A 17,966-nucleotide genomic window follows, 5' to 3' on the forward strand; every position below is an offset into this window, starting at 1 on the left:
AGTTCCTTAACATGCCCAGAGGTTTCTCTTGTGTCAGTGTGCCCAGATGTTCTTTGTGTGCCAGAATGCCCAAGTGTGTCTAAGGTGTTAGCGTGCTCTGATGCTTCCTTAGTGGGAACATGTCCTGATGTTGCCAGTCTGCCTGCATGCCTAGAGATGGTTCTGGTCCCTGAAAGCCCTGATCTTGATGTTTGTCCTTGTGGCCCTGACTCGGGAATTGCCCTAGGTTCCATAGGGGTTCTTGATAGTTCTCCATGTGAGCCTAAGGGGCGTTCTGACCTATGGGGATCTCTTTGGAGCTTCAAGGTGTTCTGGGAGGTCTCTGAGAAAACTTGTCCTGGTGCCTTGGACTGGTTCAACAGTGGGTTTTGTGTTGGTAAAGACAGTCCCGGTGGGCATTGCAAAGGCTTTGGCGTTTTTGAACGGTTCCTGGAAGGCGGTGGGTATCGCTCAGGGAGTTTTGGAGGGCTTTCTTCTGGAAATCATGGTTCTGATGGGTGTCACACTGGGGCTTGTAGTACTGATGGGCATGGTTCTGTAGGTTCTGGTTCTGATGGGTCCAGTCTTGTGGGGACTGATTCTGGAATTTGGTCTTGCCGGGCTGTCCCGGTCATCATGAATTATCAGTCAGACTGTTTTGTTGGGAATTTCAGTTTTGAAAAGCGTCTGGAATCCGCTTTTAAGGGCGGGGGTACTGTCATGATCGCTGCTGCAGCAGGTATTGCTGGAAGTAGTAGTGCTGCAGCTCAGGCAGTTCTGATCTCTTTCCATGCAAGCTGCATAGCTTTGTCTGCCTTTCCCTGCTGTCAGCTTGTGACTGATTATCATTCACCTGTGTGGGAATCTGCATGTCTGCTCCCATTGGATGACCTCAGTATAAAGATCTGCTTCCTGCAGGACTCCTCGGGTTTTCATAGCTTCAGTTTAAGCCTGTCTTGCTGTCGCTTCAGCCCCCGATCGTGTTTCTTGTTCTAAAGATACTTTGCTGGTTTTGCATCATATATTGGTTCATTGCCCATATATATGCATACCAGCACGTTTATTATTTTCCTTGTATTCGTGTTACGTTGATACATCAGTGACGCTGATATATACGTACACAAACTGTTTATATCCTGTGTGCAGTTAGTCAGCTTTCCAGCACGTTTTGGTAGGTTGCGCGTACCGTGATCACCCGTGCTGAGGTAGTTACCCTGCTCCTGGTTCTGTTTGTGGATTGCGTTCATCTCTGCGAAGAGATAACGAATCCTTCTGAATCCTGTCCTGTTTCCGTTTGTGGATTGCGTTCATCTCTGCGAAGAGATAGCGAATCCTTCTGAGTCCTGTTCCCTGTATTGCTCCAGTTCTAGTCAGTGTTCCTGCTTATGTCATATATCGGTTCATTGCCGATATATACATATGTTAGTCAGACGTTACAAATAGTTTCATTGATAGCTGTAATTGTAATACGCTAGGAAAACATACTTATTGTATATTTATCTGTGTTACGTTCATCTATCTTGATCCTGCTATTTCCTGACTATCCTGTCCTGTCTTTGTGAGGCACGCCATCGCTGCAAACGCATTGGCTGCCTCATTCCAGTCTGTCTTGTTGTGGACGCTTGCTGTCACTAAGTAGCGGCTAGCTAGCAAGCGTTCATTCTGTCTACCTGTCCTGATCTCCTCAGTTCTGGTTTATGCGCTCAGCGCTACCTTGCGCTGAGACGTTATCGCAAAAGTATTGTTTGTGGCTGTCGGATCTGCACCGGCTCTGTGCGCCACAATCTCCTTTTGGAGTCAGTCCTCCCCTCCACTATACTAGGGGTAGCCTGTTTCCTTGTGCTAGTGTGTGTACCTCCTCCACGTCAGCTCATGCGTTGCATGCTGACTGTGGAGAATACACCACCAAGCCTTACAGTCGCTCTGTTTTATTGGGACAATCCAGGACCACATGCCCGGTCTCTGCACAATACAGACAGAGTACCTCAGAGTCCTTCTTAACCTCAATAAACCCGGCCTGTCCGACTTGCATCGAGTCAGCCTGGGGAGAAGAAGGAGCAGTAGAGGAATATCTCTCTGGAGCTCTACCGCGAGTCTGCTTTTGGTATCGGACTCGTCGGTCAATTTTAATTGCTAGTGAGATTGCCTCATCTATAGTCCTGGGCTCAGGGTGACCTAACATCAAATCAGCTACAGCATCAGATAACCCTGAAAGGAAACCGTCAAGAAGAGCATGTTGCCCCCATCTGGCTAACACTGCCCACCTTCTAAACTCTGCGGTATAAACCTCGACACTGTTATGTCCTTGTCTGAGGATCTTGAGCTTCCTTTCTGCTGTCATAGCCAAATCGGGATCACCATATATAACTGCCATAGCTTTGAAGAATTTCTGAACGGAAGCTAAAGCCTCATGACTATCGGGAAGACTGTAGGCCCATGACTGCGAATCTCCGGATAACAATGCCTTTATTAAAATGACTCTCTGACTCTCAGACCCTGATGAGATAGGACATAACTCAAAGTATGAAAGGCACCAATTTTTGAAATTCTGAAAATCGGCCCTATGCCCCGATAACCTTTCTGGGAGAGGCAATCTGGGCTCCAAAACCAGAGGGGATGGCACTGATGCATCAGGTGCTTGAATGGTGTGCACCTCCTCAAACAGTTGAATAATCTGAGTCTGTTGGATGTTAACCGTGAGCGTCAGCTGGTTAACAGCCGAGATTAAAATCTTAACATGATTGCACAGTGCATCCATCGACATATTTTGGTCTGCTGTTCTGTAACGATTGGTGTAGCAACACAGACGTCTGATTATGTATGATCTGCAGAATCACCAATAATACAGACGCTATACCTGAATATGTGGTGATCTGCAGTATCACCAATAATGCAAGTATAGCTATCAGAGTAGCAAATTGTATAGTGCTTGGTGCAACAGTAACTGAATAGTTTAACTAGACCTCACCAGAGGAGCTGGTGGGTACTATTTGAACACGGTAACTGAATAGTTTGACTAGACCTCGACAGAGGAGCTGGTGGGTACTATTTAAAGAGTACCTCACCAGTGACAGGGCTCACTGGTGAGTAGAATGGTCAGACAGGCTAGGATCAGTAACAGGCGGGCAGATGCAGTACACAATCGACAGGCAGGAGAGTAGTGAGATATCAGGCAGAGTTCAGCAACAGAGTCAGATGGGCAGAAGTACAGAATCAATTAGCAATAGCAGGGTCAGAGGATAGCCAGAGTCATACACAGAATATCAAATATACAGTAATACAATTAATCCTAGTCTTGTGTGAAATCCCTGGTTTCCTCCCAGATCAAAGCACACCAGATACTATCTAAGGTCTGAGCGCTAACACGTAAGTATTCGCAACAGCAGACAGGTTGCGAGTGAAGACTGAAGGCTTTTGAAGCAGAGGAGACCCCACGGCCGTGCCCACCACCAATCAGCCAATCCGGAGCGCCGTGAGTCTCCTCTGACGTCAGCCGACCGGCTGGTCAGCTGACGCGCCTCCTCCCCGCATAAAGGTCCTGTCTCTGCGCGCGCCCGCGCGATACAGCAACGCTATGAGCAATGGACAACCCCGTCCTCTTCGTACTAGATGCCAGAGGAATGGGCGAAGTCCCAGAGCAGGGAAGCGAGGCGGCTGCGGAGACACCCTGCGTGCCCGCAGCCGCTGCTTCCGTGGATGTTACAGTACCTAAATGGTGCGTCCTGAAAACTCTTTAATATACTTTCCAACTCCAATATAGTAAAGCATGTGACTGGTTAAAAAAAAATCAGAGAGTATGTTTAAAATGGATTTATCACTTATGGTGCCCATACATGATACAATAAAAACGTTCGATTTTCCCGTTTATTCGATCTAAATGATTGAATCGAATGAAAGTTGAAAATATTTTTTTTTTCGATCAAGAAATTCAAATGATTATCCCGTTTTTTCGAGAAAAATCTGATCGGACATGCTGGGAAAATGTTTATATTCGTTCTAACGGAATAATCGAACTAAATTATCTAATCGAAAAAAATGAAAAATGTTACCATGTATGGGCACCTTTAGACTCCAAATCTGCATGTACTGTAAGAAGTGCTTTCATGTTGCAATCCTCATGTCACAATCCTTCTCCACCCAACAGCACGTGCTGTTCTCAGACTTCACTCCCTCCTCAACAGTCACCTCCAGTTCCTACTGAAGTTCTAGTAAATTGGGATGTCAAACTCAAATAGAAAGTGGGCCAAAATTGAGCACTGGGCCAACCTCAATGTCTAGTGGCCACCTCTCTACCTTATAAAGTTCCCTGGTGTCTAATGGCCCCTTCCCTCCCCTATACAGTCCCTTGGTGTCTAGTGTCCCCCCTCCCTCCAATATACAGTTACCTGGCATCTAGTGGCCCTCCACTTGGCCCTATACATTTTCCTAGTCAGGGGCGCCTCTAGTCATTTTGTCACTCCAGGCGAGAAAACCTGTGACACCCACCCCACCCCCATGGAGCCCCCCCCCATAAAAATAATCATAATGCAGAACCATTACACCAGAAAATAATCATATTACAGCAGTATTTCAGTGCAATACTATGGGCCTGTACTGTACGGTATTGTACTGTTTGATTGTAATTTTGAGATATTTTGCCACGTGTTAATTGAAATTATGATCGATGTGGGTGGTTGATAATCACCAGATTCGATCATAGTGAAATAATCTGTCGGCAGAAATGAATACATGTATTGACAGCTATAAGCTAGGGTTACTAATAACAAGATTGGGGTGATTGAATTATTAGGGTAAGATGGGGGAGGCAAAGTAGAGAGTTACAAGGAACATTTATCCATGAAACAGGTCGCTGCAACCACTGCACCTACTGTGATTGGGAGCAGAATGCCAAAGGGCCAGGAAAATGTAGTAGATAAGAATTCCGCTGCACTGATCTCAGGATAAAAGTCCAATTTTTATTGAGGCAATTGTGGACAAACAGCAATTCAGCTCCCGCGTATCGGAGCAAACTTATGGCTCCTTAGTCGCATCCATCTGAAAATGGCGCCTGTGAATAATGGCGCACGGTGTTGCCGCTAATCCGTTTGCCGCTTATCGCTATTTAACGTTAAAGCCTTATTGTTATTTAGCGTTAAAGCCTTATCGTTATTTAGTGTTAACACACAGAACCCTCTCTGTACCCATCCCTAACCCCTAAACCCCCCCGGTGGTGCCTAACCCTAACCACCCCCCTGGTGGTGCCTAACCCTAACCACCCCCCTGGTGGTGTATATTGTACTGTAACTATACCTAACCCTACTCTCACACAGAACCCTCCCTGTACCTAACCCTAACCATCCCCTTGGTGGTGCCTAACCCTAAGACCCCCCTGGTGGCGCCTAACCCTAAGACCCCCCAGTGGTGCCCAACCCTAACCTTGACAGTGTTACATTAAATCCATTCACCGTTTTGCAGTTAAATAACGTCTGCAGTTTGGCTTATGTAGGGCGCTATTGATAAATAACGTTAGTGTTAGTGTGTTAGTGTGTGCCACAGGTTTGCTGAGATTCGAACCCAGGTCGCCTCTGCCAGAGAGAAATGAGAAAAGCACTTTTATTTAGCTTTCCTGTATGACAAGAAGACAGCCAGCACTAGGGGAAGGGGGTTAACAAAGGTGAATGAGGTAGAGAAGAGGAGTGGAGAGATAATGATAATAGCCTGAGAGGGAGCAGAGGGTTTATCTGTATTGCAGTCCCACATCACACAGAGGCGACTTGCCTGTAATGTGACTCCTGTCCCTGACAATCTCTCACACAAGGCTGCAGCAGCCCACCTGGAGTCTAACGCCTGTCAAACTTTTCAACCTGTGTAATACTTTATCTAACTGCCCACATGCAGTTTTTATAATGGTGAGAGAACGGAGTTTTTTTTTCTACGGACTCTGCAGGAGGCAAGCCTCTGCTAATTGCTAATAGTACTTTTATTTCCCTCAACCAGCCTAGTGCTTCACATTGCCTTTAGAGATGGGCCGAACCTCAGATTTTAGGTTCGCGAACTTTCGCGTAACGTTCGGTTCGCGTTAAAGTTCGCGAACCGCAATAGACTTCAATGGGGATGCGAACTTTGAAAAAAAAAATAATTATGCTGGCCACAAAACTGATGGAAAAGATGTTTCAAGGGGTCTAACACCTGGAGGGGGGCATGGCGGAGTGGGATACATGCCAAAAGTCCCGGGGAAAAATCTGGATTTGACGCAAAGCAGCGTTTTAAGGGCAGAAATCACATTGAATGCTAAATGACAGGCCTAAAGTGCTTTAAAACATCTTGCATGTGTATACATCAATCAGGGTGGGTGGTTCACAAGCAGTGGTGGGTTCACAGAACAGGTATGCAGTGGTGGGTTCACAGAACAGGTATGCAGTGGTGGGTTCACAGCACAGGTATGCAGTGGTGGGTTCACAGAACAGGTATGCAGTGGTGGGTTCACAGCACAGGTATGCAGTGGCGGGTTCACTGAACAGGTATGCAGTGATGGGTTCACAGCACAGGTATGCAGTGGCAGGTTCACTGAACAGGTATGCAGTGATGGGTTCACAGCACAGGTATGCAGTGGTGGGTTCACAGAACAGGTATGCAGTGGTGGGTTCACAGCACAGGTATGCAGTGGCAGGTTCACTGAACAGGTATGCAGTGATGGGTTCACAGAACAGGTATGCAGTGGCGGGTTCACTGAACAGGTATGCAGTGGTGGGTTCACAGTACAGGTATGCAGTGGTGGGTTCACAGAACAGGTATGCAGCCAGCCAGGAACAAGTTAAGCCTAACTAATCTTTCCCTGAGAGACAGTCTGCAGCAGCTCGCCCTACTCTCACTAACGCAGGCAGCACACGAGTGACCGTAATGGCCGCCGCTGCCTGCCTTATATAAGGGGGGGTGGGGCTCCAGGGGCTAGTGTAGCCTAATTGGCTACACTGGGCCTGCTGACTGTGATGTAGAGGGTCAAAGTTGACCCTCAAGGTGCATTATGGGGCGAACCGAACTTCCGCAAAGGTTCGCCAGCGGGACGCGAACGCGAACCACCGAAGTTCACGTGGAACTGTTCGCCGGCGAACCGTTCGGCCCATCTCTAATTGCCTTATGCAAAAACCTGAATGCACCAGGCACTGTACCAGCCCTCTCATGGTGTCTAGTGGCCCCCTCTGTCACATGTCCCCTACTGGCCAGACCACTTAGTGCCTCCCAAACTTCTTCAGCCCACATACCATTCAATCTCATGGATGCAATCAATGTGTGGGAGTGGCTGGTATTGGGCAAACAGGCCATAGGGAAATGCATGAAAAAACTCAACACTTTACTAATCATAATTTTACAGTATAAGACTGCGACCAACTCTTTAATTCGTTAAAAGAGGAATCCGTTATCTAATTTGGGCAGCGTATCTCAGGGAGGCAAAGGTTGGTTCTGTGGTACTCAATTCAGGCAAATAGCTGAAAATTACTTTTTGTTGTTTTATTAAAGCTAATGGGAGTCTATTTTTTAAAAAAAGAAACCATATAGGGTACTTACCTAAGGAGAGGGAAGGCTCTGGGCCTAATAGACCTTTCCCTCTCCTCTCCGGGTGCCCTCGTTGTAGCGGCAGCTTCAACGCGCAGGAAATATTTCAAACTGAGGAGGGAGTCTCCCGGCCTTTCTTTTATAGGGAAGTAATTTAAATATTTCCTGAAGGGGCGTGGATATCTCGGAGTCTTGACCCAGAGGATCACTAGATAAAAAATAATTAACTTAATTAAATTAAATTATATTTTTAAATCAATGTTTGTTCATAGTTACTCCAATCGTGTAAGATGTGTGAGCGATGGCCATGAAGCCCAGGATTCATTGATACTTTTTCTATAGGGATGAGACTTATGATCTAGAAGGAATGAGCAGGACCAGCGCTGCTATAGAGGCAAAAGGGGAAATTGGCCCAGGACCCCGACCTCTGCATGAGCCACTGTGGCGCCAGACCCTGTCCCTATCAACTGTTGTACTCCCCCGTCGCCTCCTGTGGCCCCTGCCCAATAGCTGCTTATAACTTACTTGTCTCAGTAGGCATCAGCTGCACTGTTTGTGTACACTCTAGCCATGCTGTCTGCCTCTCTATCCGGCGCATATGTAAACACGCGTGGGGTTGTGTAATAGGAGGCAGATAACATGGCTAGAGTGTACACAAACAGTGCAGCCGCTGCCTACCGAGACAGGTACGTTATAAGCAGCTATTGGGGCCTTGGGAGGCGGCAGGGTAGTATATACCGCCCGGGGGGGAGGGTCGTAGCAGGTTCCCCTGCTTAAATTTTCCCCCAGGCCCAGGGGCCATTAAACTGGCCCCGGGAATGATAACAAATATGAAATAGCTTTATTCTATACTCTGTGAACACAGCTGCCTACCTCCCATAGGTTTAGGGATGGAGAGATGGCCCCCTGCTGGCAAAGCTTCCTCATTTGCTATCAATCTTTTGGGCCCGTGTCCACTATACTTAGGCAAATCTGCATAGAAAAAAAAACGCTTGCAGATTTGCAGGCATAGGCAGACTTTTTTTTTCATGCAAATTCGCATACGTGTTTTTTTTTTTTTTTCAAATTTTCCCATTGCCATACATTACTATTAACATCCGCACATGAAACGCGTACGCGTAAATGTGAAAATGCCTGAAATTTGTGGAAAATTGTTACAGAGGCGTTTTTTTTTTCCTCCTGAAGGAAAAAAGCGAATGCTCCCTGTAATGGAAACGGGCCCATTGAAATACATTGCATATGCAAATTTGTGTGCGACTAAGGCATGCAAATTTGCTATAGTGGAAATGGAAAAGGGCCCTTTGTATATATAGCAGCTACAGTATGTGCCAATTGGGGCTTAGGTAAGGTATAAACTATTCCAGGACCTTCTTGGAGCATCTGCCATTTGGAGAGTGCACATACTATCCTGTTTGAATGGAATGGAACGCCAACTAACAGAAAGAAAAGAAAAGCATTCCTACACAATACAATCTCAAATTGGATTGTAATAGACAATCCGTATACAAAACCAATTTTCATGGTTGTGACATGACAAACTTCTTCACCTATACAGCACCCTGGTGTCTAGTGGCCCCCTCCCACATGTGGCTTCCCTGGTGACCTAGGGCTTCACCTTCAATATAGCTTCTTCGATGAGTGGGCCAAACACAATGCAAAGTGGGGAAACAACTTGCAGGGCAAATTTGTTGGCTCTGGGTGCCAGATTTGGCCAATGAGACAGAGTTTGACATATATGTCTTAAAGTCACTGTCTCCTGTTACTCCTTGTAACGGTGGGGTGCCGCAACTCAGACGTCTGATTATATGGAGATCTGCAGAATCAAGAATAATGCAGACGCTATACTTGATTATGTGGTGATCTGCAGAATCACCAATAATACTAGTATAGCCACAAGGATGCTATGAGTGTAATGCTTGGTGCGACTGTAACTTAATAGGTCTGCGAGACCTCACCTGAAAGGCTGGTGAGGCACAATCAGTACACTGACAGTATAATAGCGTACAAGCCCCCAGCAAGCTGGAGATACAGATACTGAGGAGATAGAATCTCCCGAGGAGCGGGTGATTCAGACTGTACTGCAGCCTAGTGATCACCTGAGGAGCAGGAGATTAAGACAGTACTGCAGCCTAGAGGACACCTGATGAGTAGGTGATTCGGACTGTACTGCAGCCTAGTGATCACCTGAGGAGCAGGTGATTTAAGACAGTACTGCAGCCAAGAGGGCACCTGAGGAGTATGTGATACAAACAATACTGCAAATAGCGATCACCTAAGGAGCAGGTGATTCAGACAGTACTGCAGGCTAGTGAACTCCTCACCAGTGGAGCTGGTGGGAATAAAGAGTAATTAACGAGTACTTATCAGTGGAGATGATGAGCCTCAGAAAACAATAAAGCTAGGCCCCTTCAGTGGTGCTGGCTGGCACTAGCTGAAAGGCACTGCTAAATACAGCCAGACCTACGGGGGTTCTGGGAACGTACTAACAGTCACAGCAACTGCATAGTTTGGCAAAACCTTACTAGAGGAGCTGGCAAGGTACTATCAGTTTAAGTGACAATCCAATTAACAGAGCTCGTGACCAAATAATTTAGCTAGACCTTTCCAGTGGAGCTGGCAAGGTACTATCGGTCACTGTAAGGAAAAGTAGCGATACCGCACCAGAGGTGCTGGTGGGTAAATACAGTAGCACACCTCACCAGTGGGGAGCACCACTGGTGAGTAGAATGGTCAGACAGGCAAGGTTCAGCAACAGAGAGGTTAGTTTCAGAACAGAATCGTGAGGCAGAAGAGTAATCGGTAATCAGGCAGAGGTTCAGCAACTTTAAGGCAGATAGGCAGAAGTACAGAATAAGAAAACGAGGTCAGAGTCAGAGTTTAGCTAGAGTCATACACAGGAAATCAGTAATAATCAATACAATCAAATGAGCTAACTATAGATAGATGTATATCGCAATAATTGCATATACATCTATCATCAACAGGAACCTCACTACAATATACAAAATAACAAAAGTCCTAGTCTTGTGTGAAATCCCTGGTTTCCTCCCAGATCAAAAAACACCGGAACTAATCTAAGGTCTGAGCGCTAACATACTAGTATTCACGACAGCAGACAAGGACAGAGTAACAACTCCAGGTTTAAATACTGAAGGCAGGTTCAAGCAGCCCCGCCCAAGGGGCTGAACCAACCTGCAAGGTAGATTGACAGGTAGAAGTCAGCTGACCACAATGTCAGCTGATCTGTCTCCTACGCCCATAAAGGTCCTTTTGCTCCATGTGCAGGCGTGTGGACCTAAGCTGCTGTGCAACAGAGACCCCTGTCCCACCTGAGTCGGGAAGCGACACCCCGGATGGCGTGGCCGCAGAGGTAACATCTTCGATCGTTACACTCCTACAGTTTTCTTTTCCTTGTCCTGGTCAATGCCCCCAAGTTTCCTGCAGTTCTCTTTTTCTCCAGGGTTATTGCCTAAAATGTCTCCTGCAGTTTTTCTCTTCTTCTCCTCCTAGTCACTGTCTCCCATCTCTCCTGTAGTTTTCTTTTTATCCTCTTAGTTACTTCTTCCTGCGGTTACTGCAGTCTTTCACCATTTAATTTACTTTCTTCTGCTTTTCCAATTATTTTTCAGGATCACTCACATCCTCCCCAGCACCTATTTTTTCCAGGATGGGGAGGACGTGGACGATTTTGAAAGAAGATTGGAACCAGGGCTCCAGAGGCTCTGTGCTGTGCACCAGTGGTGGGTGTGGGGCGTGTCCCAGCATTAGCTGTGGGCATGGGCCAGCACAGCCCATGCACTGTAGCTCTGCCTCCTTCCACAAATACTTCCATAACATTGTTATTACAGTATGTGGTGCATGTTGTTCCGGTAGGGGATCAAAGTGGTGGACTTTGTGCACATACAATGGAGCAAAGTGTGGCGGATCGGCTCAGGAGACTGCAGGTGAAACAAGGTGGATGGGGCCGGCGATGATCAGAGTGTCGGACTAGAAGAGGATGGAGCTGTGCTGGATTTTATCGGCAACAGCATTAGCAGCAGCCACATTTTACTATGTTGGACTATGTTCGACATTGGGCCTATAGAGGAAAAGGCTAATGTGGGACTAATATGTCTGGCATAGCATAGGAAGGGATTAAAAAAATACCAGTTGCTTGACAGTCCTGTTGATCTCTTTAACTGTAGTAGTGTTTGAATCACCCGCCTGAAACAAGCATATGGCTAATCTAGTCAGCGTTCAGTCAGAAACATCTGATCTGCATGCTTGTTCAGGGTGTGCCGCTAAATGTATTATTATTATTATTATCACAGAAGCAGCAGGACAGCCAGGCAATATGTTTGTTTAAAAATAAGTTAATATGTCAGCCTCCATATCCCTCTCACATAGGGTGTCCTATACACTTTAATTACCTGCTAAATAGTGCATAGGATGAGGTATAGGTACAACTAATTTTTATATTTCTCACTTAGATTAAATATTTATAGTTAATGCAAATCATGGAACAGATGATTTCAGACCAAAGCCTAGCTATCATGCTGAACCAATTGCTTCAAGGAAATGTAAAGTAAAAAAAAATGTCCCCAGTTTAACTTATCTGGTGCTTCTTTTTGCCCCCTGTAGTTGTTCTGGTCCCTGGCTCTGGAAACACTCCCGGCAACAGGAGCTCAATCGAGTAGGTGTATGCCCCCATGCACAGGGGAAGGCAAATGGCTGAGCCGGCAAGCTTTCTGAATAAAGTTAATTCTGATTCTGAGGGGTACAGTCAGTGGTGTAACTAGGGCGCTATGGGTTCCAGCGTAAATTTTACATTGGGCTCCTCAGTACTCTACATGACAATTGATACATAGTTACATAGTTATTTGGGTTGAAGAAAGACATACATCCATAGAGTTCAACCAGAGAACAAAGTACAACACCAGCCCGCTCCCTCATATATCCCTGTTGATCCAGAGAAAGGCGAAAAACCCTTACAAGGCATGGTCCAATTAGCCCCAAAAGGGAAAAAATTCCTTCCTGACTCCAGATGGCAATCAGATAAAATCCCTGGATCAACATCATTGGGCATTCCTAGTAATTATAGCCAGGGATGTCTTTCAACGCAAGGAAAGCATCTAAGCCCCCTTTAAATGCAGATATAGAATTTGTCATAACTATGTCCTGTGGCAATGCATTCCACATCTTAATCACTTTTACTGTAAAGAACCCTTTCCTAAATAAATGGATAAAACGTTTTTTCCTCCATGCGCAGATCATGTCCTCTAGTCCTATGTGAAGGCCTAGGGACAAAAAGCTCATCCTCCAAGCTTTTATATTGCCCTCTGATGTATTTATACAAGTTAACCACTTCCCGACCGCCTAACGCACAGAGGCGGCCGGGAAGTGGAGCCCTGAAGGACCGGCTCACCCACAGAGGCGGCAGTCCTTCTAAGGGCATGGGCGGAGCGATCGCGTCATCCGTGACGCGATCCTCCGCCGGCTACTGTCACCGCTCGCCCGCCGCAACATCCCGCTGGCCATACGGAAGCTCCGGCGGGATGTTAACCCCGCGATCGCCGCATACAAAGTGTATAATACACTTTGTAATGTTTACAAAGTGTATTATACAGGCTGCCTCCTGCCCTGGTGGTCCCAGTGTCCGAGGGACCACCAGGGCAGGCTGCAGCCACCCTAGTCTGCACCCAAGCACACTGATTTCTCCCCCCCCCTGCCCCAGATCGCCCACAGCACCCATCAGACCCCCCCCTGCCCACCCCCCAGACCCCTGTTTGCACCCAATCACCCCCTAATCACCCATCAATCACTCCCTGTCACTATCTGTCAACGCTATTTTTTTTTATCCCCCCCCCCTGCTCCCTGCCCCCTCCTGATCACCCCCCACCCCTCAGATTCTCCCCAGACCCCCCCCCCCCCAGTTTACTGTATGCATCTATCCCCCTGATCACCTGTCAATCACCCGTCAATCACCCCCTGTCACTGCCACCCATCAATCAGCCCCTAACCTGCCCCTTGCGGGCAATCTGATCACCCCCCCCACACCAATAGATCGCCCGCAGATCCGACATCAGATCACCTCCCAAATCCATTGTTTACATCTATTCTCTCCTCTAAACACCCACTAATTACCCATCAATCACCCCCTATCACCACCTGTCACTTTTACCTATCAGATCAGACCCTAATCTGCCCCTTGCGGGCACCCAATCACCCGCCCACACGCTCAGATTGCCCTCTGACCCCCCCTTATCAATTCACCAGTGCATTAATTACATCTGTTCTTCCCTGTAATAACCCACTGATCACCTGTCAATCACCTGCCAATCACCTATCACCCATCAATCACCCCCTGTCACTGCCACCCATCAATCAGCCCCTAACCTGCCCCTTGCGGGCAATCTGATCACCCACCCACACCATTAGATCGCCCGCAAACCCGCCGTCAGATTACCTCCCAAAATGTATCGTTTACATCTGTTATCTTCTCTAAACACCCACTAATTACCCATCAATCACCCCCTATCACCACCTGTCACTGTTACCTATCAGATCAGACCCTAATCTGCCCCTTGCGGGCACCCAATCACCCCCCCACACGCTCAGATTGCCCTCAGACCCCCCCCCCCCCTTATCAATTCGCCAGTGCATTAATTACATCTGTCCTTCCCTGTAATAACCCACTGATCACCTGTCAATCACCTATCACCCATCAATCACCCCCTATCACTGCCACCCAACAATCAGCCCCTAACCTGCCCCTTGCGGGCAAACTGATCACCCACCCACACCAATAGATCGCCCGCAGATCCGACATCAGATCACCACCCAAGCGCAGTGTTTCCATCTATTCTCTCCTCTAAACACCCACTAATTACCCATCAATCACCCCCTATCACCACCTGTCACTGTTACCCATCAGATCAGACCCTAATCTGCCCCTTGCGGGCACCCAATCACCCGCCTACACGCTCAGATTGCCCTCAGACCCCCCCCCTTATCAATTCGCCAGTGCAATATTTACATCTGTTCTCCCCTGTAATAACCCACTGATTACCTGTCAATCACCTATCAATCACCCATCAATCACCCCCTGTCACTGCCACCCATCAATCACCCGCTGTCACTGCCACCCATCAATCAGCCCCTAACCTGCCCCTTGCGGGCAAACTGATCACCCACCCACACCAATAGATCGCCCGCAGATCCGACATCAGATCACCACCCAAGCGCAGTGTTTCCATCTATTCTCTACCCTAAACACCCACTAATTACCCATCAATCACCCCCTGTCACTGCTACCTATCAGATTAGACCCCTATCTGCCCCTAGGACACTCAATCACCCGCCCACACCCTCAGAATGCCCTCAGACCCCAGCCCTGATCACCTCGCCAGTGCATTGCTTGCATCTATTCCCCCCTCTAATCACACCTTGAGACACCCATCAATCACCTCCTGTCACCCCCTAGCACACCTACCCATCTGATCAGGCCCCAATTTGCCCCGTGTGGGCTCCTGATCACTCGGCCAAACCCTCAGATCCCCCTCAGACCCCCTTCCGATCACCTCCCCAGTGCATTGATTGCATCTATTTTCCCCTCTAACCACCCCCTGAGACACCCATCAATCACCTCCTGTCACCCCCCTAGCACTCCTATCCATCAGATCAGGCCCAATACAACCTGTCATCTAAAAGGCCACCCTGCTTATGACCGGTTCCACAAAATTCGCCCCCTCATAGACCACCTGTCATCAAAATTTGCAGATGCTTATACCCCTGAACAGTCATTTTGAGACATTTGGTTTCCAGACTACTCACGGTTTTGGGCCTGTAAAATGCCAGGGCGGTATAGGAACCCCACAAGTGACCCCATTTTAGAAAAAAAGACACCCCAAGGTATTCTGTTAGGTGTATGACGAGTTCATAGAAGATTTTATTTTTTGTCAAAAGTTAGCGGAAATTAATTTTTATTGGTTTTTTTTCACAAAGTGTCATTTTTCACTAACTTGTGACAAAAAATAAAATCTTCTATGAACTCGCCATACACCTAACGGAATACCTTGGGGTGTCTTCTTTCTAAAATGGGGTCACTTGTGGGGTTCCTATACTGCCCTGGCATTTTAGGGGCCCTAAACCGCGAGGAGTAGTCTAGAAAACAAATGCTTCAAAATGACCTGTGAATAGGACGTTGGGCCCCTTAGCGCACCTAGGCTGCAAAAAAGTGTCACACATGTGGTACCGCCGTACTCAGGAAAAGTAGTATAATGTGTTTTGTGGTGTATTTTTACACATACCCATGCTGGGTGGGAGAAATTTCTATGTAAATGGACAATTGTGTGTAAAAAAATCAAACAATTGTCATTTACAGAGATATTTCTCCCACTTAGCATGGGTATGTGTAAAAATACACCCCAAAACGCATTATACTACTTCTCCTGAGTACGGCGGTACCACATGTGTGGCACTTTTTTACACCCTAAGTACGCTAAGGGGCCCAAAGTCCAATGAGTACCTTTAGGATTTCACAGATCATTTTGCGACATTTGGTTTCAAGACTACTCCTCACGGTTTAGGGCCCCTAAAATGCCAGGGCAGTATAGGAACCCCACAAATGACCCCATTCTAGAAAGAAGACACCCAAAGGTATTCCGTACGGAGTATGGTGAGTTCATAGAAGATTTTATTTTTTGTCACAAGTTAGCGGAAAATGACACTTTGTGAAAAAAAACTATTAAAATCAATTTCCGCTAACTTGTGACAAAAAAATAAAAACTTCTATGAACTCACCATACTCCTAACGGAATACCTTGGGGTGTCTTCTTTCTAAAATGGGGTCATTTGTGGGGTTCCTATACTGCCCTGGCATTTTAGGGGCCCTAAACCGTGAGGAGTAGTCTTGAAACAAAAATGACCTGTGAAATCCTAAAGGTACTCATTGGACTTTGGGCCCCTTAGTGCAGTTCGGGTGCAAAAAAGTGCCACACATGTGGTATCGCCGTACTCGGGAGAAGTAGTACAATTTGTTTTGGGGTGTATTTTGGGGTGTATTTTTACACATACCCATGCTGGGTGGGAGAAATACCTCTGTAAATGACAATCTTTTGATTTTTTTACACACAATTGTCCATTTACAGAGGTATTTCTCCCACCCAGCATGGGTATGTGTAAAAATACACCCCAAAACACATTGTACTACTTCTCCCGAGTATGGTGATACCACATGTGTGGCACTTTTTTGCACCCTAACTGCGCTAAAGGGCCCAAAGTCCAATGAGTACCTTTAGGATTTCACAGGTCATTTTGAGAAATTTCGTTTCAAGACTACTCCTCACGGTTTAGGGCCCCTAAAATGCCAGGGCAGTATAGGAACCCCACAAATGACCCCATTTTAGAAAGAAGACACCCCAAGGTATTCCGTTAGGAGTATGGTGAGTTCATAGAAGATTTTATTTTTTGTCAAAAGTTATTGGAAATTGATTTTAATTGTGTTTTTTCACAAAGTGTCATTTTCCGCTAACTTTTGACAAAAAATAAAATCTTCTATGAACTCACCATACTCCTAACGGAATACCTTGGGGTGTCTTCTTTCTAAAATGGGGTCATTTGTGGGGTTCCTATACTGCCCTGGCATTTTAGGGGCCCTAAACCGTGAGGAGTAGTCTTGAAACGAAATTTCTCAAAATGACCTGTGAAATCCTAAAGGTACTCATTGGACTTTGGGCCCTTTAGCGCAGTTAGGGTGCAAAAAAGTGCCACACGTGGTATCGCCGTACTCGGGAGAAGTAGTATAATGTGTTTTGTGGTGTATTTTTACACATACCCATGCTGAGTGGGAGAAATATCTCTGTAAATGGACAATTGTGTGTAAAAAAAATTAATTGTCATTTACAGAGATATTTCTCCCACCCAGCATGGGTATGTGTAAAAATACACCCCAAAACACATTATACTACTTCTCCTGAGTACGGCAATACCACATGTGTGGCACTTTTTTGCAGCCTAACTGCGCTAAGGGGTCCAAAGTCCAATGAGCAGCTTTAGGCTTTACAGGGGTGCTTACAATTTAGCAACCCCCAAAATGTCAGGACAGTAAACACACCCCACAAATGACCCCATTTTGGAAAGTAGACCCTTCAAGGTATCCAGAGAGGGGCATGGTGAGTCCGTGGCAGATTTCATTTTTTTTTTGTCGCAAGTTAGAAGAAATGGAAACTTTTTTTTTTTTCTCACAAAGTGTCATTTTCCGCTTACTTGTGACAAAAAATAATATCTTCTATGAACTCACTATGCCTCTCAGTGAATACTTTGGGATGTCTTCTTTCCAAAATGGGGTCATTTGGGGGGTATTTATACTATCCTGGAATTCTAGCCCCTCATGAAACATGACAGGGGGTCAGAAAAGTCAGAGATGCTTGAAAATGGGAAAATTCACTTTTTGCACCATAGTTTGTAAACGCTAT

Source organism: Hyperolius riggenbachi, chromosome 4, assembly GCF_040937935.1.
Source record: "Hyperolius riggenbachi isolate aHypRig1 chromosome 4, aHypRig1.pri, whole genome shotgun sequence".
Lineage (NCBI taxonomy): Eukaryota > Metazoa > Chordata > Amphibia > Anura > Hyperoliidae > Hyperolius > Hyperolius riggenbachi.